The 22941-nt window shown below is 38.7% G+C and overlaps 1 protein-coding gene across 6 annotated transcripts in view; it reads right to left on the bottom strand.

Moving 5' to 3' along the window:
* The window catches only part of INPP4B (inositol polyphosphate-4-phosphatase type II B), a 544323-nt gene that overhangs the window by 220641 nt on the left and 300741 nt on the right, over nt 1–22941 (bottom strand). The gene's annotated exons all lie outside the window — the stretch shown is intronic.

The raw sequence follows: 22941 nt of genomic DNA, 5'->3' as shown, positions 1-22941 counted from the left end.
TTCTATGTACTTTTGGTAATTCAGGAAACAAATCCAAGATAACAGAGAGAGCTAGAAAATGCAATGTAAAATTCTGGTTAAATGAAATATTGATTAAAGACAAGAGGTGATTGGTGTATTATAATTAGGGAAATGAGAGTGAATCTTGAGAGCAGCATATATTTCAGGTATGAAGGGATTTACCCCAATATTTACATCATCATAGCTTGCTGTTAAGGAAGATTTAGTGGTGAAGATGAAATGTGAAGAGTTATTTAGTGGAAGGCCTGAAAGATTTTTTTTTCCCACCATTAGCACTTGGCTATGAACAGACTCTTCTCAATAAGTCTTGGCTTTCGTGACAGCCATCGAATTCCTTGGAACTGATATCCATAGTTCCCATCATTAGTCAACTTCTTGCTCCACTCATTTCTCATTTCTCAAAACCTGTGAAGCTCTTGTCAGTGGGAAATAAACAAGGCCACGGTTCTTCTCTTGAATGAGCCGTGATAATAAAGAGGTATGTTGCAGGCTTTTCTCTGAAAACACTAGCTACGCCCATATCTCATAGAAGCAAAGAATACAGGGGATCTTTCCAGCAATCTTGTGAGGATTCTGGTCATGATGGCTGATTGACTGCATCAATTTGTCATGAGGATTGATTCTCTGGGGACAATGTCTATATGCCACAAACCATAAAAGAGAGATAGGGAAAAACAATTACTCTGATACCTTAGTATTGGTTACAAATATTAGCTTTTAATTGTAATCTAGGTATGTGAAAATGAGAAAAATCTCTTTCTTTTTGGTGATTCAATCTAAATAGAAATCATCATAGAAAATTCAAAATTCACACATTAACTGGCCAATTATATTGGAGATCTTCATAATTAACAAGGCCTAAGTAATAATCAGTTTGGCACAATTTCATAAAAACCTATGAATGAGCCAATAATTTATAGTGGTAATAGATATTATATGACCACATTTTAAAACAAAAATAGTCACTGGGATCATGTGAAAGATTGGAAGGCGGGGGGAAGGCCTCTTGTGTTGATTTTTCATTTACGAATAGAAAGGTCCTCGATCCCTGTGTTGTGGGAGGCTGTCGTTCAAAGCCACATTATCTGCAACGTCTTGATAGACTACCTCAAGTTTCTAATTCAAAAAAGTACAAGGGTATGAATGTAACAAATGCAAATTAAACTGAAAAAAAATACTGCTGAACAATCCTTAAACCAACAACATTTGTTACCACAAGGGTTTACATTTTTAGGTTTTCTCTGAGGGAAAATGCTGATTGGGCAACTAATAACCTTCCTGAGAAAATTCTCTTTGCACTGTGCTTTGCCAAGTTCCCTGGTCTTGGCTTCAATAGATGCTATTAATTTCTTCTTGTACTACATGGGAACTCAAGAGGAGATACAATGTTTTATAACATCAAATAGAAGTATCTACATTTGGAATGCTTCTAATATATTTCTCTGGGGTGAATGTCCTATATCTTTTTATTGATTAACCTTTTAGATTAGTTTCTTCATCTATGTGATCATATGCATATGGGCAGTCATTAAGGGATGTCCCATTTAACTGCATGGACTCGCCCCACCAAGTTATTTCCATCTTTATCCAGATGTAAGAGCTCAATAGCTCTTATGTAGTCAACACTGCATGATTTTTCCTACCTTGGGTCCAGCAGATTAGAGATAAAAAAGTGAACTTTCTTTGGCACACAATTTCCTGGAACTTCCCCTAATTCTCTAACTCAACCTTTATGTACAATTTCTAACAGATATTGTCAAATGGTCAACAGCAGTAATAGAAATAATTATATCTGTGGGACCTTGTGTATCAGAACTCCGCTAAGGGCTCAATATGACTAATACCCTTAACCTATGAGGAGGGTTCTATTCCTGTCTCCATTTCACAGAAGAGGAAACCAAAGCTTTATTGATGCTAATGAACTTGCTCAAGGTCACAGGATGAGTAACTAGCAGTGCCAGGATTCAAACTCAGACCTGCTTGTCACCAGTTTTCATTCTTAATCTTATATTCTACTGTCCCCAATTAATGTATAAATAACAAACCTCACTGAGTCTCTCTAGAGATGCTCAACTGAAAGTTTCAGAATGTGTGCCAGGTATGGCTCTGTCACTCCAGTGGGATTAGAGATTTACCCTTGTTATCCAATTGTCTGTAGTTTATGTATTTGGCTAGAACCTGATGTGTTCTCTGGCATGAGGGATTATGATTTGGTCATCCCTTATGAACTTAATCGTGGGCTAACAATAGTAAACCATGGCGAAAGAAAATAGTTGAATTGCTGCATGGCAGACCTGTCGAATGAATAAATAAGGAGAAGCTTACCACCCAGTGTGTTTCCTGTCCCTCTGTATTAAGATACCCAAACACACAAGAGGCTCACCATTGTCTAAAATAGCCTTTCTACTTAGCCACACTACCTTTGCAGCCACATAAGCTCACCAAGACTCAACAACACAAGTCATTTACAAATAACCCATTAAAACAAAGATCACTGTTTGTGCTTCTGGAATTAAAACAGCTCATTCTTTTCTCATACATCTTCCAACTAACACTGTAAGATAAAGTCATAATTATAATAATAAAAGATTTGTATCTCTAATTCCAAACATTGAGGTAAGTTCTGCTATTTTCATAGTACCATTATCAACTTAAATTCAGTGCCTTCGAACCCCCAAAATAATTTTTCTTTTCTAATATTCAACATTTTAGGCAATGACATCCCTATTCTTTCAGCCATAAAATAGGAATAGGGATGTCATTGAATATTAGAATTTGTAAATGTTAGTAATCAATGTCTTTCTTTCATGTTCTGTATAATAATAGCTGATGCCTATATAACATGCAACCATTTTTAAAACCAAGTTGTGCTTACTCATTTGTTTATTCAAAAACCATATAATATGAGAGACAGTAAAGCTACAAAGGGATAGGGAATATTACCTTTAATTCAAAAGGCATATAATCTAGTTAAGGAAGCATGCAAAGAAGCCAAGTGTTCCAACTACTTAAGTACTTGATAGGATGTATGTCTGTATAAACTCTTGGGGGATCAGAGAAAATGGTGACCTGTGTGAATTGAAAAGGACTTTGAGGAATGCTTCCCAAAGGAGCGGCACGGGACACCACAGGTAAGCAAGTGTGAGAAGAGAACTGGTGAAAAGAGAGAGAGTGACTGCAAAGCAACGGAGACATGCTGGATATTCAGTAATCCGGGAAAAACAAGTCTTCTGGGGAAACGCAGGACTCCAAGGAAGTGCAGGAGAGTAAAAGATGGCATTTGCTGAGATGATAAACCTGGGTCATGTCAAGGAGAGTCTTGCATGCCAAGCTAAGTAACTTGGACATTTCTTCATAGGTCAGACAGGAGGAGGAGAAGAAGGTGGAGGAGGAAGAGGTGTCAAAAGGAAGAAAGGAGGGTGGTTAGAGAGTAAAAAAGGAAAGGAGAGAGAAAATTTAGGGGATCTTGAAGTCTGTCAACTGACCTAAAGTATCCAGGGGTTACTCTTGTTCCAGAGCACATAGATCCTGCTGCTAAAATAGCACACGAACTCATGGGGATCTGATTTTTCCCCCTTTTGTCCACCTTCTGGTTCTTCCCAAGAGACACCAAAACTGTTGAGAACCTCAGCTCATATCCTAAGAAGGAGGGCTTCTTCCTCCAGTGTTTCCAGGAAAAGCAAAATCCTGGTAGGTCAGATAATGTCTCATTGATCTAGCTTAGGTCATATGCCTAGGCAACTTACGATGGAACATACTGACATACCACTAGTAATAAACATATTGATTACTTAGACAATATAGGGGTTTACATTCATGTTCTCATTTATATCTCCGTTTATAAGTGAGAAAACTGGACACCCAGAATTAAATGCTCAAGGTCACTGACAGCCAATACTCAAACCCAAATGTCCATGTTCCAGATATTTATAAAAATGCCCTCATTATAGTCGATTACCAGTTTGAGACAATGTCCAGAAATATGCTCTGAAAAATTACCCACTTTCATGAAGGACACTAATCTCTGCAAAATGAGTCCTTATGGGATTTGGCTACAATTCTAAACTCTTTCAGATGTTCCTTAAAAATAAGTCACCTTGATAAAACTAGTTCAGACTCAAGTCTTATATCTATATAGTATAATTCTGTGCATTAAATAAAAGGAAAGCTTAAAAAATATAATAGAGGTAGAAAATACGGCTTGAATTTTATCGTGCAATGAGTAAGTGTAGAGAGGGTTGGAGGGCACTTCTGTGGTGGGCTGATGTCCCTCCCCGAGCCCTCTCTCCATTCCCAGTCTGCCCTCTGACAACTGGGAGGAATGTCTACCTCTGCTGTGAGCAGCTGGACACAGTCCCAAGGACAAGAAATAAAGCGGATGACATCTTGCCTTTCTTTCCTACTTTCCTACGCTGACTCGGTATCACCACCAAGAGCGTCTCACATGATAGCTCAAGTCGAATCTGTCTCCGTCTAAGCCCTGAACCGAGGACTTAGTCTGTATCTGTCTACAAATAAATACATAAATACAGGGCTGAACGGCGCACTTCTCTTCTGGACTTGAAATAGAGAGGGTTTTAAATGGAATCATTTCTTTTCTTTGCCAAAACAGGGGTCAGTCTCAAATAGCTGCGGACTCTGACAATTACTATTTTGAAGATCGGACTCTGTTATGCAGCAGAGTGGCAAGGGCTCTGATGGAAGAGCCAAGCCCTATATGTGTCATAAATTCTATTTTTGCATCTATATTGAATAGACTCATGCCCTTTCATAAAGCAGAAAGTGTTTGGGGAGATGAATAGAGTAGCAACATTTCACCTTTTCAAGTTCTAAAAACCTAAGATCATAAATCTCAAATAGAGCAAAAAATACATCTTGGTGAAATCGTTAGAATTGCTCCCTTTGAGAGCCAAAAATTTACAAGTAAGAACACTCTTGTGGCAAAATATAATAAGCAATAAATATTGGTTACCATGTTATTTACGGCCGGCTCGGTAAGTTGTTTAGAGCGTCATCCTGACAGGCCAAGGTTGCAGGTTCCACCCTCCTTCAGCGCCCATACAACAGGCAACCAATGAATGTGTTGGTAAGTGGAAGAACAAATCAATGTTACTTCCTCTCTCTCTTTTTTTTCTTCTTCTCTCTCTCTCTCCAATCAGTGAATAAATTTAAAAATTTTCAATAAAATAAAAAGGAGCACCAGCTCTGGAGCTAAGTTTCCTCGTTCATGCCCAAGCACTTGTACTTAGGAGATTGTTTCCTCTCTGTGCCCCAATTGTCTCATCTGGAAAATGGAGATGACATTAATATTACGTATCTCTTAGTATTTTCGGAGAATTAAATGAGCAAGTATGTAAAGCCTAGACAACAGTGTGGAATACAGTTTAGTGCCACTAAGGGATTGCTGCTATTAGGACAAGGCTGATGATTACTACATACCAAAAATATAAATAAAACATATCCAAACATAAAGATGTAAGGTAACAAGGCATTTAGAAAACACTACCTTTTCTCATGTTCCCAGCTGGGAGTCTTTTGCACTTATTGGTAAAGCAAATAAAAAATAAAACAAAAATTTTCCAAACTTAATTATGGTACTAAAACATCAATGTATCATCATCATAATACTATTAGGAACAGCAGCAAGAACCACTAGCATGCACTGAGCAGCTACTGTCTATCAGGCACTGTACTAGAAGACTTAAAATAATCACCTCATTTTGTCCTTACAAATACCCCGTGCAGTAGTTTCTCTTATTATCACCATTTGATTGTGGAACAAACTGAGGCCCAGAAAGACGAAGTAACAGGCGCGGGCCGACAGAGTCGGCAAGCAGTGGCGCCTAGAGTGGGGTCTAGAGGTCACCTAGCTCCGGTGACCACAACTCACATTCTTAAGCGCAGCCTCAGAGACTCTTGTTCTAAACCAAGATACATTTTTCATTCTCATGTTTCTCCTTATGATTTCTTCCAATGACTTGGAGTTCTTGGCAAACTCATTTGGGGAACACATAGACTAGAGAAAATTTCTTGCCCCCTTAAAAAAGGGGGAGTCAGCTTTCATTATGCACTATTTTTGAGATGGTCCAGGGAAATGACATTTAAGCCCTGATTGCATGAAATTTAATGCACATTCCTTTTCTTATTATTCCACATGATTTTATTTTATCGTGGATTCCAGCGTCTCGTCAAACTAGTTAATATTTTTATTGATATTGTTATAAAGATGAAGAAATGATTAGACAACACTCATGTTATTTAAGGGAGATTCACAATCCTGGTGATCTTCTCATAACACCATTCCTTTCCCATCAGGATCTCCAGGTATGTAAAAATGATTCTCAATTCCACCTGCTACCCAAGAGAGGCAGGTTCAAGCCTAACATTTCATGATTTCTCAGCTGGGAAACTGATCCATGGAAGGGAATGTAACATACTCACTGCTTCAGAGGAAATTTTATAATTAAAAGAAAATAAATCAGGACCTTCTACTGAAGGCAAGACCAACTACCAAGAAACCCCTGGCTCTGTTCAGGAATGCCCGCCGCCCGTTACCCCCGAGTTCCTGGGGCCTTCCGCAATTTGCTTAGGCCGCCTAGATCTTCTCTACAAATGTGTTCAAATTTTCTCTAAAACACCGTTTCGGTATGTTCATCCACACTCTTCCTCTGCTCTGTTACCCAGTATTACAGCCTTAACCCTTTGGATTCTGGCTTCCCCTCCGCACCTCGCTGTTTTCTGCAAGAATAGCGACCTCCCAGTCCGCAGTCATGCAGTTTTGTTCATCTTTCTTGTAGATCCAGGCAACACTGACTTTCTTCTCCATCTTAAAACTCTACCCTCATTTGGTTTCTAGGATACCACACTTTACGGTTCCTCTCATATCTTCCTTATGTTTTTCATCTTTTATTGTCTGTCTTATTTATTCAACAGAGATTTATTCAGGAACAAACTGTGGGTCAGAACCTGCAGCCACAAAAGCAAACAAGATGGTCCCTGTCCTAGAAGGTCAAAGTCAGAAGGGGAACTAGACACATAAAAAGAGGATCATGGTATTGAGCGACCGGTCTTACGTCAGAGCAGGAACTCTCCAAGCGTGACCCAGCAGACCAGCAGTAGCGGCAGCACCTGAGGCCTTGTTAGAAGTCTAACTTTGTGGTCCCCAGCCCAAACCTACCAAAGCAAAAAGCTGAGGTTGTTTTTAGGTTTTTTAATATGTTGTTCAAGTACAATTGTCTCCATTTACTCCCCCACCCCACCTATCCCCACTCCCCATCCTCAAACGGTCCCCCTAGGCTTCGCCCAAGGGTCCTTCATACACATTCCTTGACAGCTCTTCTCCTATTTTCCCCTGTTATCCTTCTTCCCCCTCCCCCGCCTCTGGTTATGTCAGTTTGTTCTTTATTTCAATGCCTCTGGTTATATTTTGCTTGCTTGTTTGTTTGTTTTTCATTAGGTTCCACTTATAGATGAGATCATATGGTCCTTGTGTTTCCCTGCCTGGTAGTTTTAATTGTGCCAAAACAGGTAACATAAAATGTACCATTTTAACCATTTTTAAGTGTGCAGTTCAGTAATGGTAACTATATCCATACTGTTGTGAAATATCTCCACAACTTTTTTATCGTGTAAAAGTGAAACTCAATACTCATTAAACAATGACTTCCTCTTTCCCCCCACCGAAGCCCCTGATAACCACCAGTCTACTTTCTGTTTCTATGAATTTGACTATTTTAGATACATGTATGTGGGATCGTACAGTATTTGTCTTTTTTGTGGCAGACTTATTTGATGCAGCATAATGCCCTCTAGGTTCATCCAGTTGTAGCATGTGACAGCTTTCCTCCCTTTTTAAGGCTAAATGATATTCTATTGTATGTACAGACCACATTTATCTAGCCACCCCTTGACAGATATTTGGGTTGCTTTCACCTCTTTGCTACTGTGAATATGATATGGACCCTCATATCTCTGAGATCCCGATTTCAATTTTTTGGGTATATACCCAGAAATGGGATCAGTGGACCATATGATCGTTTTATTTTTAATTTATTGAGGAACCTCCATGCTCTTTTCCATGGAAGTTGTTCTTTTTTCCATTTCCACCAAGAGTGCACAAGGGTTCCAATTTCTAAAAATGCTAGTCATGGAGAACAAACATTTGTTATTTTCTGTTTTCTTGAAAGTAGCCATTTTAATGGGGGTGAAGTTGCTCCTTATCAGTTCACTGAAACCTGATTATCTTTCATTCTCCCTATGTCGATACTTCCAGAGGTTCTGACTTTAATCATTTTCTCCTATTTTTCTTTTTTGATTCTCTCATTTTCAAAGATCACCTCTGTAAGGATGCCATCCAAATCTTTATTTCAACTCTTGTGGGTACTGGCCCAATTCAAAATTCACTTCCAACTTGCTTCTTTTTTGAACATTCCAATATAGAAAGTTTGGAAGAAAAAAAATACTTGCTTTATCAGCTTCCCTCACTATTACACGGTACACGATTCTAGCCAATGAGATGCAAGGAAAAGAATGGGACCAGTTTACTTTCCTGAGCACAAGGGATAGAAACAGATGATACTATTCCTTTCTTCTTTGCTGAATAGAGAAAAATAAAACTGTTTGATAGAGGTTTCTAGACACTATAAATCTTATCACTTTCCCTTAATTCCATGCACCTACTTCCAAATGATTGCTTACATATTTCCACACAAATATCCCATCTGCAGTCGAATTTACCATAACAAAAATCAAATTGACATTAAAAAAAAGTATTTGTCTTCTGTTTATGCTTTCTTTTTTTTTTTAATCCTTACCTAAGAACACTTTTTCATTGCTTTTAGAGAGAGAGTAAGGGGGGCAGAGAGAAAGAGAGAGAGAAATATCAACATGAGAGAGAAACATCGATTGATTGCTTTCCTGTACATGCCCCAAGCAGGGGATTGAACCGGCCACCTAGGCACGTGCCCTGCCCGAGAAGTGAACCTGCAACCTTTCAGTTTATGTGACGACACTCCAACCAGCTGAGCCACACTGGCCAGGGCCATGTTTTCTTACTACATACAACATGTTACAGAATACATATACAAATATTGAAGTGAATTAACAAATTGTGACATGACTAAACATAGTATAGCAAATAACCTCTAGGAACGCCCACTTGGAGGAAACTGCTCTTCTCCTCATTGACTATTTTCATCTTGAGCAGCTTCCGGAATAAGATCTCATGATGGCTTGACAGCACGGCTCGGCTCCTCCTGAATGTCAGTTCATCAATACTGCCGTCTCACAAGCTGTAACTCAGCCAACCTGAGACAGGCCCAAGTGATATCAACATATAATTATCAGAGCTATGACACAGCAGCTAAAGTAGGCTTATCCAAATTAAAATGAACAACTGAAAGGCCATCCGGGCATTTTAGCTCCCATACGCAGATAGCTATGCTGACCCCATGAGGCAGGTGCTCCAAGGCAGTTCCTCTACTTGCTCACAGAGCATTCAAAAGGTAAAGGTCCCCTCTTCTCCTTATTGAAGGTCAACTTTAAAAAGATCACGTTTACGAGTGTTGGTGTCTTCAGCAGTGGATCGATTGAAGGTCATTATCAAATGGAAATTATTAATAAAATTATGAACATTAATAGTGTTCCTGAGAAACTTCTACAGGAGGATTCAATATCAGAAGATTTAATTTCTGGTCGGCATTTCAATATGACCTTGAGCAAATTATTTCAACATACTTTCCAGCTGTCTGACACAACAGAGACCCTATGTGACACAACTGGGACTCTTTGAAGATCAAGTGTGATGCTGCAGGTACAGATTCTTTGTAATTATTAAAGTTTTACATCATTTATTTGTTCTTTGTCTTCTATGATGTCCCAAATAGACTTGGCACTTCTGATGTATGTAACTATAAGGTACAGTGATCCTCTTACTCATTTACAGGTAACCTGCCATCCAGTAACGACACTTAGACTCTGCTCTGACATTTAATCAATAACACCTAAGACTTTTGTTCAATTTCGCGTTGGTGTTTCTGAGAGTCTAAACAGTTAAATCCCTTTCCCCAGAGAAGAAAAACAGAAATTGTTTTTCACAATTTTTAAGTGGCCATGGCTTTAGAAGTTTCTTCAAACAAACTCAACTAGTTAGGCATTCAGGAATTGCATAAGGTCAGGCTAGAGAAGACACATTCTGCTAATCTTCTCGCAAGCGTCCTTAGAAAGAAAATGAGGTGAACCTGTGAAGAAGGCAGAAAAGACCTCCTTATTCCGCACTTTTCCTTCCTGCTATCACCAAGGTCAGAGTCCTTGAAAAGCCCTTCATTTGCGGCAGTTTGAATGATGTCTCAAAAAATCAAACTGGATGATGACTCAGAATTGGAAGAGGGGAGAAGGGGACAGGGGGACTGGCAGGTCAGGCCCCCAGGTATAAATAGGACCTGAAAAGTGAATTCTCAAGAAGAAGGCCGTTTCCCTCTCTTACCCTTTGTCACCTGTAGCTTCAGAAGACAGGCCCGCTGTCTGCAACCCAAGTCAAAAGATGAGAATCAGGTAGCAAAATGACGACGACAGTGGAAAATATGGACTTGCCTTTGCAGTCATCATCTTTTTCAGGTTTTTTCTCCCTTTTTGGAAAGACATACTCAGAAATGAAGGTTGGAGTATCAGAATGCAAAACATCGGGTCAATGAACTACTAAAACAGAAAATAGTTTTGTATGCTTTGCGGTTTATGTGTTTCAAACTGCAACATCTCTGGGGCACTGGCATAGGCTTCGGAGCCACACATGGCTGGCAAGAACATACATGAGGTGTCCAGGCTGATCAACTCACTGGAAACGTGGCCAGCCTAGAGAAGTCTGCTATCACAAAGCCTCTCATCGCTCTCGTGGAAATGCTACAGTGCTGTTCAGGAAAAGAACTTCCTGAGCCCAAGGATAAAACCTGCAGTGAATGATGCTGACACCTGCACCTCTACTTCATTTTTCATTTCCAAAGCATGGCTACATGGGTTAGTCTGCTTTCCTTCTTCCAAGAGTAGTCAGGGCAGGTGTTATGGTCTCCATTTCAGAGCTGGGGAAACTGAGACCCAAAAAGGGTGACGTTCAAAGTCACACACCGAACTGGCAGATCTGTGATTAGAGCTTCTGGTTATAAACTTTTATGTTGTTTGTTCTCAGCGTGGCATCACAGTTGAGAAGGCATCCTTTGGGCGACAAAGAGTGGTGTCCTTGATCCAAGTTTGAAAACGTTCTTGCTACACTGTCTCCAGCACTCTATGTTCCTGACTTTCCCGTAACGGCATTCAGAAGCCATTCTTACATTGGTTGGTGGGGTTTTCAAATGTCTCATATGGTTGATTACAACGGTTTACCTCCAGTTTTGTATTGTCTTTTCTCAGGTACTTGTTCAGGCTGCAGGTTCAAAGTCAAATAAACTAATGTCAAGGAAAGGCAACTTATTTATTCCAGATCTGTTCTGGGGAATGCAGAAAGGGAAGGGCAAAAAAACCGAGTCTGAAAGACGTGCTTCTGCCTTTAACCCTAAGCCAACTGAAAAGGTTCTCTTCACAGAGAGAAGACAATATCTTCAAAGATTAACATTGCCCTCAATTGCCCCCAGTCAATATTTTTGGCTTTTGGGGGGCAACGAATGAACTTGATCCTGGAATTTAAAGTTTAAAACCTTACCTAATGTATGTGTGTGTATATAATCACACACACACACACACTATATATATATATATATACACACACACACTATATATATATACACACACACACTATATATGGGTATGTGTGTGTATATATATACATATATATACACACACATACACATACACATTTGTGAATACTAGTGTGTATATTCATATAGGAAGCTGCGAGCATATGTACGTGTGAATATGTAAGAACATGTGTACGGTTTCTAATATGAGGTCCCAGGTTCTTTGTTGCTGTGAGGTCAGCAGGCCGCTACACACAGTTCACTGTGATTCAACTTAGATTCAGAAATGAAAAGCTTAGATTCAGGAATGAAATATGGACTCTATAACATATGCTTCAAATTCACTGACTGGGGGTGGGCTGGGGTTTAGGAGGTGGGTGGGCTCTTGTTTATATTAAAATCCTACCCAGTTAAGATTTTCTTGGGAAACTGCTTTCACACATTCCAAAACACTATTACAACTATCAGTGCCCTCCAAAAAAACCCAAATAGCAGTTTAAAAAATATTAGTATAGTCTTTAAAAGTACCTATAACCCCATAAGTGATTAGACGAATCTCTATAGTCCCTCCCAAAAGCAACTTTCTCCATCATGGCTAAAAGCTGTTACCCAAGTTTGCATGAAAGACCAGTATCTTTTGTGACTTCACATACTGAAGTCCTTAGGACATGACATAAGGAACAGCTGCCGCCTCAGCATTTAGCTCCATCCTCTGTGAGAACATCTTAAAAGACAGTTTGAGTTAATGTCATGAAACTTGAGTAACCTGGCTTCTGGCAACATGAAAAGAAAATCCTTGTGATGTGGAAACAGATGTCCCTTCACATTTTTCAGTGTGACATCACCTCCCGCCTTGGTATAGGCGCCTTTTCTCAGTAAGTTTAAAAATAATTTTTATGTGAACTTAAATACCAGCCCGAACCAAGCTGTAATTATCATTCCATTCAAACAACTCTCAGGAAGGTCTATGTTTCCGTAGAATGTCCTTTTGTTCCCGCTGTGCAGCAGCGTATATAAACTTATGGTAATTAAAAGCTATTCCTAGCTGCAGCAGACTAACCTTTTAAATCACTGGTTTCTGCTCCTTTCTACTCAGAAGAAATGTTTTGGCAACACATCACATTTCAGCTTTGCAAAACCAAGAGAGAACGGGAAGCCCAGAGGGGCTTGTGTCCTCAGCGCCCACGTGGGCTCGCTCCATCAGACAGCCTTCACTAAGCCGCGCCTATACTTCCAGCTGTGCTAAGAACGCTGCCCCAGGAACCAGACGTAGCCGGCCAGCCAGGCGCTAAAAGCTAAGCCACTGGACAACTGGGAACAACTGGGAAATACTTGAAGACTGTAAGAATGAGGCAAACATCCCAAAATTGAGAGAAGTAAGGCGAAGCAGAAATACCTCTCAGTTCAAGGCCCAAGCTAGACTTCACAAATCTCAGTGATCAGTTCCAGATCATTTGATTGTTTGTTGGCTGATAAAAAAAACAAACCAACCTGGATTGGCCTTGAAGCACGAATTTACTACCCAGTTTCCTGATATTAACACAGCACAAAGTGCTCCCACTTGAGATCTCAGATCCTACAAGCATCCCCTGCCAGTTCCGCCCAGTTACTTTGGGGAGTTCCCAGCGGCTACATCGTGCCTTGCAAATGATTGCTGTTTTCTTCCTCTTCTGTTCTGGGTGACATTTTCAGGGGCTGCCTTCCTTCCCTGACAGTAGGTCCCTCAGTCTCCCCTGGCACCAAGGCCCTTCCCCACCCCACAGCCGCCACATTCCCCCAGGCGGTCACTTGTTCCCGGCAGTTTCTTCCCTTCCAGGACTACAGACAGACCCCAACATCAAATCAATACTTTGATTCAAATACTCTCCAAACAATGTGCTCAGTATTTCCATCCTTCTTCTAAACTTGGAAGAACTCTTTAAATATTGTAGAAATTAACCCACGGTCCCTGGCTTGCGAACTTTCCACATCTCCTTTTTCTCTCTTGTTTATGCCATGTCTACCCATGTAAAATGTGGAGATTTCCATATAGTCAAATGCCAGCCTTTTCCTAAATTCTCTTAAGAAAACTTTCTCCACCCCCGCCCCCGCCTCTGGATTGCGCAGTCTCTTCCCTTGTTTTACAAGAGCTTTAATGTAACTTAGCTTATATATTTAATTAATCCACTTGAAATGTATTTTTATAAGTGGAATATGATGAGATTGTAATATTTACTTATAGACGGATGTCATTTAACCATCACTTTTTTATATTAAATAATCCATCCTTTTACCTGCTGAGTTAAAACCATCCATAGAGTTAATTATCATGGATCCTGGACTCTGCTTCAGGGTTTGATATTCAGCCTCATTTCTCTACTTGTCATTCCTGTGATCAAACCATATAGATATGATTGCAGTTGGCTTTATGTTTTGTTTTGATGTTTTGATGCTTAAAAGTCTTACTCATTGCTTTTAAAAATGTCCTTCGCTATTCTTAGTGACTTTTTAAAATAAACTTCAAGATCATTTTATCCAATCCCAATATCCCTCTCCATAAAAAAAGTATTTTTGATATTTTATTCAGAATTATATTAAATTTGTAAATTGAATTTGAGACAAGTTCTACTTCTGATAGTCTTTTCTTCCAACACAAGTATGTTTTCCCATTTGTAAGGATCTTATTCTATATTTTTTCAATAAGATTTTATACTTTTCTATGAAATATATGCTATAAAAGAGAGAAGCTATTGATTTTTAAATATATTTGTCTTGTAAGCAACCAACTTACCAAATTATCATGTTTGTTTTTAGGCTTTCTAGATATTTAATCACATCAACAGAGAAAAAGTTTTCTTTCTCGCCTTCCAAACTTTACACAAGTAATATAATTTTCCCACTGTATTTTCTATAGCCTCCAAGAAAATGTTAAATAATAAAAATGATAGCTATTAATATTTGGTGTTTAGTTGAAATAATTTTAGAATTTCATTGTTTAGAACATTCATATTATCTTATTAGGATAGATTTTTATAATATTCTAATAATACTATCTACTTTATATTAGATATGGCAACTAGATTTATTGAATACCTCTTTAGCATGCAATGGTATAATGAACTAGTTTTGTCCTTCAGTTATTAATAAAATGGATCACATTGACATGTGTACTTAACTTTGAACCATATTGCTTCTTTGAAATAAACTGTACTTGGTCAAGGCATGTTTGTTTCCACCATAGATGAATCCTACTGAATAGTATGTGTAATTTGTGTACGTATGTTTTTTATTGAAATTTGGTTATAGCTTTTCTTTTAAACACTCATGAGGTTTTGGTATTAAACTTACCTAGCCTTCCTAAAAAGGACTGGGGAAGCTTTCTATTTTCCCCCCACTATTGCCAGAGTATATTGTTTATGTACCAATGATTCATAGAGAGTTCTAGCACAATGCCCGAAAAAGGTCCCTGAGGGAGAATTAACTGCTCCTTACCTTGGCTGTGTTTCTGGGTCAAACTTAACTACCTAAATTTCTGCCCCTTTATGATGAGGGATCAGACAGCCTTCTAAAACTTCTGGGCTGACATTCATCAAATTAGATTCATGTAGACATGACTAAACTCCAATCTGGGGGCTCAACAGGCTCAAACTGGAATCATCTTACAACTCTCCCAACCACTCTTCTCAATGACATCTCATGCTGCTTCAAAATAAAAGTGCTCACTGCTCAAAAAATGAAAGAGAGTAAATACAAATAAAAGCCACCCCTGAGTGTTTGATGGAGGGAGGACTGAGAAGAATTAAGAGTCCAGCATTCCATTAGAAACACAGGGTGAATTAGGCTTCTCTATGTTTGTGATTAACTTTAATAAAGTTGCCAGCTTTGAAAAGAGAATGGGAAGTGGCCTTACCTAATCATTTCTGTTTTCAATGGAAATAAGTGAATTAATTCTAGATTTTTTTTAAGCTAGGTTAAACAATGCTTCTGTAACTCACACACACCTATAGACAGTGAAGGGTGAACGTAATTGAAACTACAGTTCTGCTGACTTCCATGAATGAAAGGGGGGCTACCTCACAGTCAAGCAGCTGCTCTTCTATTGCCAAAAGAAAGTAAGAAACTTGTTTTGCTTCATGAGTAAATTCACTTTCTTATTTCACTGTCAAAAAGGCAGTCTTTCTCCAAGCAAACAGCATCATTTTCTTGGGGGAAATGACGAGGTATCCATGACTACCTTTTCCTCTACAGTGGGAGCCCCAGCAAAAACAAAAAGAAAAAACTAACAAAATCCCTGAATAGATGATACAGTACAACTATCATCTTCTGAGTGTAGCTGACACAAAGAAAGAACAGGAAGAGGCCAGAAAAGGGAAAAAAACAATGTCTAGAGCAGCATAAAATATAATGCACTTGATATGCAAACTACAGACGAGGGGGAATAAAATGCAGAGATGGAAAAGCAAATTTATAGAGAGTAGCATAAATGCTAAAGGGAAGAACTCAAACATGTAGCATTTCCCCTCTAGTTAAGATGATGCAAAAACTGAGAGTGTCAAGAAACCAAAATGAGCAAAGCCCAGGGAGTGACAGACCAGTCCTAGAGGAAGAAATGACCCTGGCTGCTATTCCTGGCTGAGCAGAGGGAGAAGAGGCGCCTCCACGGAAAACAGCTGGACTTGCAACGACCTTTTCATGAGCACATGGGCCCTGGCAGGAGAGGCCTGACTCCAGAGCAGCCCCAGCCACAGCGTGAGTCTCAGCTCCCGCCTACCCTTTCTCACCAGACATCATGCTGTGCAGGAGGGCATTTCAATGTGCAGGGGAGCTGAGAGATTCACACCTCCCCCACCCCCACCCCTACCCCGGCTGCACGGAGCAGGAGAGCAGAGGCTGGCTGGCCCATGCAGAAGGCTGAGGCTTGGGAAAAAGAAGGTTGGTTTAATACATAAAAATGAGTTGATGTATTTCACTACATTAACAGAATAAATAAGAAAAACATCTAAGCATCTCAATACACATCAGAAACTATTTGACTAAATTAAACACCATTCATGATTTTTTAAAAATCACAGAAAATTAGGAATAGGGGGAAATTCCTCAATCTGATAAAATGCATCCATGAAAAACCTAGAGTTAAGATCATGTATTATAGTGAATTATTACACACTTTTCTTCTGAGTTTGGGAACAAAACCAGGACTTCCACTGTTCCCACTTTTATGAATATTGCCCTGAAAGTTCTGAGGCAGTGCAATAAAGAAAGATAAAAAGCACAATGACTGGAAAGGGAAACATAAATCTTTCATTACTCACAGATAACATGATTATATATTTACAAAATCCTACGTAATCTAAAAAATCCTTTAGAATATGTGAATTAGCAAGGCAGCAGGATAATACAAGGTCAATATACAAGAATAAATGTATTTCTACCTATTAGCAAACAAGTACTGAAAACTGTTTTAAAAATTGTATGGTAACATAAAAAAGATCAAATGCACCTAGAAATAAGTCTAAAAATATTATGACCACACACAAATGATCTGAACATGTATACATTGCTGATAAAATATAAAGATCTAAATAAATGAAATTTTATATATCTACCATACTTAAATATCAATAGATCACATATTATTAATATGTCCATTCTCTCCGAATTGATCTATAGATTCAACATAATTCTAATTAAAAATTCCAACAGGCTTTTTGAAGAAATTGACAATCTGCTCAAAAATTTATAAGGAAAGACAAAGCCTCTAGAATAAGCAAAACAAAAACAAACTAAAAAAAATAAAACCTTGATAAATGGCTGGCAAAGACAGAGGATTTAAGTTATCTGATTTCAGGGCTTCTATAAAGCTACAATAACCATGCTATTGTCACAGAGCTAGACAAATGGATCAATGGAACAGAAAGAACATCAGGAAATAGACAAACATGTATCAGTAGATGACACTTGATTTTCCAATCAAGGCACTAAATAAATTTAGTGGAGGAAAAAGCATTTTTAACTAATGGTGCTGTAATAACTACATATCTACATAGGGGAAAAATAATTTTGATCCCAACTGTATTGTTATCACAAAAATTAATTTGAGATGAATCTAATTGTAAATGTTAGAACTACAAAATGTTTTGAATAAAGACATTGGAGAATATTCTACTGGCCTGAAGTAGAAAGATTTCTTAAGGCACAAAGAGCACTAACTATGAGTGAAAAAGAATTGATAAACTGGATTAATCACAATTAAAAATTTCTGATCAAAAAACATATCATTAAAGGAATTTAAGGCAAGTCAAAAATTTAAAAATCAGACAAAAACCCTTGTAAAACATAGTCAACGGAAGCACTTATATCCACATACATAAATTCTTAGAAACCAATAATAAAAAGAAAACTTTTTAAAAAAATAAACAAAAGACTTACAGAGACACTTCCAAAAGAAAAGATAGACGAATAGCCAATAAGCACAGAAAAGATGCGTAACATAATGAGTTATAATGAAAATGCAGATTAAGATCACACAGTGAGATACCACTTCACACGCACTGGAACGCTAAATGAAAGAGATGGACAATGTCATGGTTGGTGGAATAAGTGGAAGATAAAGTTATACAATAACTTCAAAGATCAGTTTGACGGTTTCTAGAGAAGGTAAATATGCATCATAGCTCTTCAGTGTTTATGCCCCAAAATAAAACAAAATAAAATAGCCACACAAATACCTGTACCCAAATGTTTATTAACACTGTATTCATCATGGTCAAAAGCTAGAAGTAATTAAACGTGTATAGACAAGACAATGATTATCACTGTGGTAAGTCACTACAACAGAATACAATTCAGTAATTTTTAAAAAAAAGAGAAAGAAAGAAATACACTATGGTATCACTCAGCAACATGAATGGATCTCAAAACCATTAAGTTGAGGAAAAGAATCCAGATACAAGAAAGCATATGTTGTAAGATTTCATTCACATAAATTTCAACACGCAAAACAAATCTATGTTGGTATATATGAGAAAGGGATTGCCTCTGGGTGTGTGGGGTGGCAATTGACCAGAAGGGGTACAAGGGAACTTTCTGGAATGATGGCAATGTTCTAGATCTTGCCTTGCATAGAGGTTATATGGTCATAGGCCATTGTCAAACTCATCGACTTGAACACCTAAGACCTGTCTGTTTTATTGTATGTGAATGATACCTCAATAAAATATAAATATGTTCTCAGGGCCTATATACTACCCAGGGCCTATATACTACTAGAACAAAGTGGAGCGGTGTGGGAAGGGCAGCAGTGTCTCAGAAGCCTCCCCTGCTTCTAACTGAAATCAGGGGCTCCCCTGCACCCATGTCGCTGCACAGGCAGGAGCATTCCGAAAGCTGCGCAAAGGCGGAGTGACTGAGCAGGCTGGGAACGCGCAACAGAAAGGAGAAGAACAAGGGCAGGGGGCAAAAACCAAAGTTTGAGCCATAGACTTAGTCATTTCGTCACAGATGACAACAGCTATTTTTTTTCATGAAGAGCAGTTGGCCACATCATTATAAAATTTATTCAGCAATTGGTTACATGCTTAATTAACATGCTGGAAAATTCTCGATATCAGTTTTTCCTAATTTTGAACACTGACTTCTTTTTTGAATAAACAGTTTTTAAGCTACAAATGAAGAATGCTTTTAAAGTATCCCTGAAGTAAAAACACCATACCATGGGAGCAAAAACTGAGGGACATCCTATAAACAATATATGTACCATACATGGCCTGGAAAAAATAAAGGACCTTTGACTGGGCCTACATAAGTTTTCAGAATCCCAATTTCTTCATCTTTAAATTGGATATCAGAATACTTCCCTCCAAGAATTTTTATGGGGATTAAAGAAGAAACTATACATAGCACATTAAACACAGTGCTTTATATGTACTTAGTGATCAGTAACCTCAGCTTCTTTTTTCTTATCCACTGCACCATACCTTCCAGACAGACACAAAGGCCGGCTCATGGAATCTGCACCTCAACAGACTTAACCTTGTAAGAAGCCAATAGAGAAAATGAAGCCAAGCCCAAGTGTACAGAATGTAAATGATTTTATTTTCCATAGAAAACCATAAAAGTGAACTGGACACTCCTGTGTAGGGAACTGCACTAGAGCTAAACTGCCTTGGGCATATAACACACAGCGTAATAAATGCACGTCCAGTCTTGATGAGGCCACGTTTTCTGAAAGGCACAAATCGCGGGTTGCTAGTAAATGGTGGTAAAAAATGTCTTAGAGCATGTATCCTCACCTGAGAAATATTCAGTTTATCGTTTCTCATGGGACTCTGACCTATAAGCTAAACGTCTACAAATTGGGGATATATTTGCCCGAAGAGCAAAAGAAATGGACCAATGTGCACTCCTGCAAAACACATTAGAAATTGAAATATCCACCACAGGCAAAAACAATTCTGTGACCTGATCATGGTTTGCAGACAGATGGCTGTCTTAAGCTGGGTGTTGGAAGAGCCTAGTTCACTCTGTACACAGGAAGAAGGGAAAAGAGAGACAAATTTTGATGGTGATGTTCTTTTCCTCCATAAATTTCTCCTTCCTCTGAGATGTTTTCTGTAACCGAAGAAAGGCCCAGCTTGATTCCCAGGGGTGAGCACTGTAAGGGATGTGCTAAAATCACTTCTGTCTATCCTGTTGCAGTTTCCAGGAGATTTAAACTAGAGCATACAACCAGCACGTATCCAGGAGACATCGACTCCCCTGTTAGAACCTGGGCTCTCATATCCTAAAATTGGGCTCTAGTTTCAAGCTTTCAACTCCCCACCGAACAGCTGAATGTTAGAGCAGCCGACTTTTAGAAAACAGATCATTTCCTCACGGTGAGGAAAATAATAGCAAAGTCACTCTGATTCTCGTAATGACCCTACCCCCCGATCCCCCACCCCCCCATACCACAGTGAGTGGGAAGGATGAAAGATGAAGGGGAAGCAAGAGTCCTTCCGAATCAACAGTGAGACTCTCCTCATTTGTTACAATGATGCATTACATTTCTGCTAACCTTAGTAAAATAATCAATCTTAGGTCCAGTTCTATAGGGGAATATAAGAACAACGGTTAGATGATGGCTGTATCAAAGGCACAAATGACAGTTTATCATTTCTCTTTAAAAAGTATGTAAATGAATATGAAGTGGCAAAGTAACAAATTTAATTGACTGGTTAACTCCAAGTAACCATAAACTCAGTAGGAAAAGACAAGCAACTTAGTCATCTGACTCCACTAACTAGAATTCAACCATTATACAAAAGACCTCATTGTCCTGGGCCAGCCTAATACGATCACTGGTGACTAGAATCACGTGTTAAAGCTACTTTTAGATATGTGCATACAATTCATTAATTTTCCAAAACACATATATATAATCTCATTCTTCAAGCCTTAAAAGTATTATGACCTTAAAATACTTAGGTTATTAAGTGTTGATAATTATAAAGTAAAAAAGTATACTTCAAACCTACTGCCTGCCTCCCCGTACCCTGCCTCCCTCCACCCCAAAGAAAAACTTCAGGAATGAGAGAAAAAGTGCCAGGAAGAAAAGTCTACGTCCATGGGGACTATTAGCATGTTAACAAACGGTGTTCCTATTTACACTTCCATCACCAGAGCTAACTGGTAGTTATTTTAAAGAAGAGGCTGTGCCTTAATTAACAGCGCTTGGTTAATGAAAGCTGGCTGCTTTTCTCAAGTATGTTCCAATTTCGTGAGTCCTCTTTCACAGCAGGGACTCCAGTTCATCCAATACTTTTGTGTGATAACACCTCTGATCAAGGACAAAAGTCTCTAAAAGACCCTAAGTAATTACTTTCCAGAAATAGAAGCCAACAAAAACATAATTAATGAGTGAGCTAATTACCCCTAAAGCATTCAAATACACGCACATTTTAAATGAGGCAGGTTGAAGGGGATAGGAACACCGCTGCTGTTTCTTATCTCTAACATGGATTATTTCTGAAGACATATTAAGCCCAAGAGTTTAGGGGCAACATTTTCATTCCTGTCACATAGCATTTCTGTAACTCTGTCCCTTCCGTATTCTCTGTCCCATCTGTGCCTGGGGACTGCAGGGAAGGCTGAACTGGATCGGGTGCTTGGAAGAACATAAAACCCCATAGTTACTGCTTTGCTTTCCCTGTCATCCTGAGTGCTTCTCTGTTTATGACTCCCTGCACACTTATATCTCCTCCCCCCACCATCTATTTGAACCATCTCTCTCTCCTTCCCAACTTTATGGTTTTTTGCCATGCTCTTCATTTCTCTCTCTTTTCCAGGACAGCCATCAATCTGCACATGGCCTTGTGCAGAGTCTATCAAACTTGGTCTGGATCGGTCTTCTCTTTTTCTACTTGTGGCTTTAGAAATCAAGGAAAATAGAAAGGAAAAAACAAAATTCCCAAACAAATATTTTTTATAGTTGCCAACTTTAATCCCAATCTTGTGTTGCAAAATATTTTTGATTGCCCCCTCTTCCTCAAGGAAGTCAGAAATAATAAACACAATGCCACTTAAGGAAAAAACAGTAAATAAATAAAAGATCTCAGTAAATATTTTCTTATTTCATTTTTCCTACTTATGAGGGACTATGGAGCAGCAGCCAGAACAATAATGAAAACAACAACTTGCACTTATTAATTAATTTGTAATGGTTAATCTTCTAAATATTTTACCTATATTAACTTATTTAACCCTCACGACAACCCCACAGGGTAAATATTATAAATAAAGAAACAGAGCCACAGAGAATTAAATTTCCCAGGGTCACGAAGCGAGTAAATACAGTAGGTACCAGGCAGTCCGCCTTCATCATTGATGTACCCAACCATGTAACTATTTCTATCAATATTTCACATACGCGCTGTGTATGTAATTGGGCATTTCTTCCTTAATTTTAAAAAGATGAATGTTCCTGGGACCAAGATGAGTTGACATTCCTTCAATATAGAATTTTTTCTCTATTAAATACTCCCACTATCCATGTATGTTACATATTTTGTGGTAAAAAATGTCAAGGAAAGAAAGAGGCAGGAGCAAAACAGAAATGCCCAAGTGAAGGCCTAGTTTAAAGATAAGTGTCCCCTGGACAAGGTGCTGCGCTGTTCTCCAGGTCCAGCAACATCCCTGAGCTACATCCAGAATTCTCCAGGAACCTACCGGCCCACCTGCC

Source organism: Pteronotus mesoamericanus, unplaced genomic scaffold (assembly GCF_021234165.1).
Source record: "Pteronotus mesoamericanus isolate MK-2021 breed Mesoamerican mustached bat unplaced genomic scaffold, CSHL_Meso_final contig_163, whole genome shotgun sequence".
NCBI lineage: Eukaryota > Metazoa > Chordata > Mammalia > Chiroptera > Mormoopidae > Pteronotus > Pteronotus mesoamericanus.
Note: the sequence above shows the minus strand (reverse complement) of the source record. Positions and strands in the feature narration are given on the sequence as shown.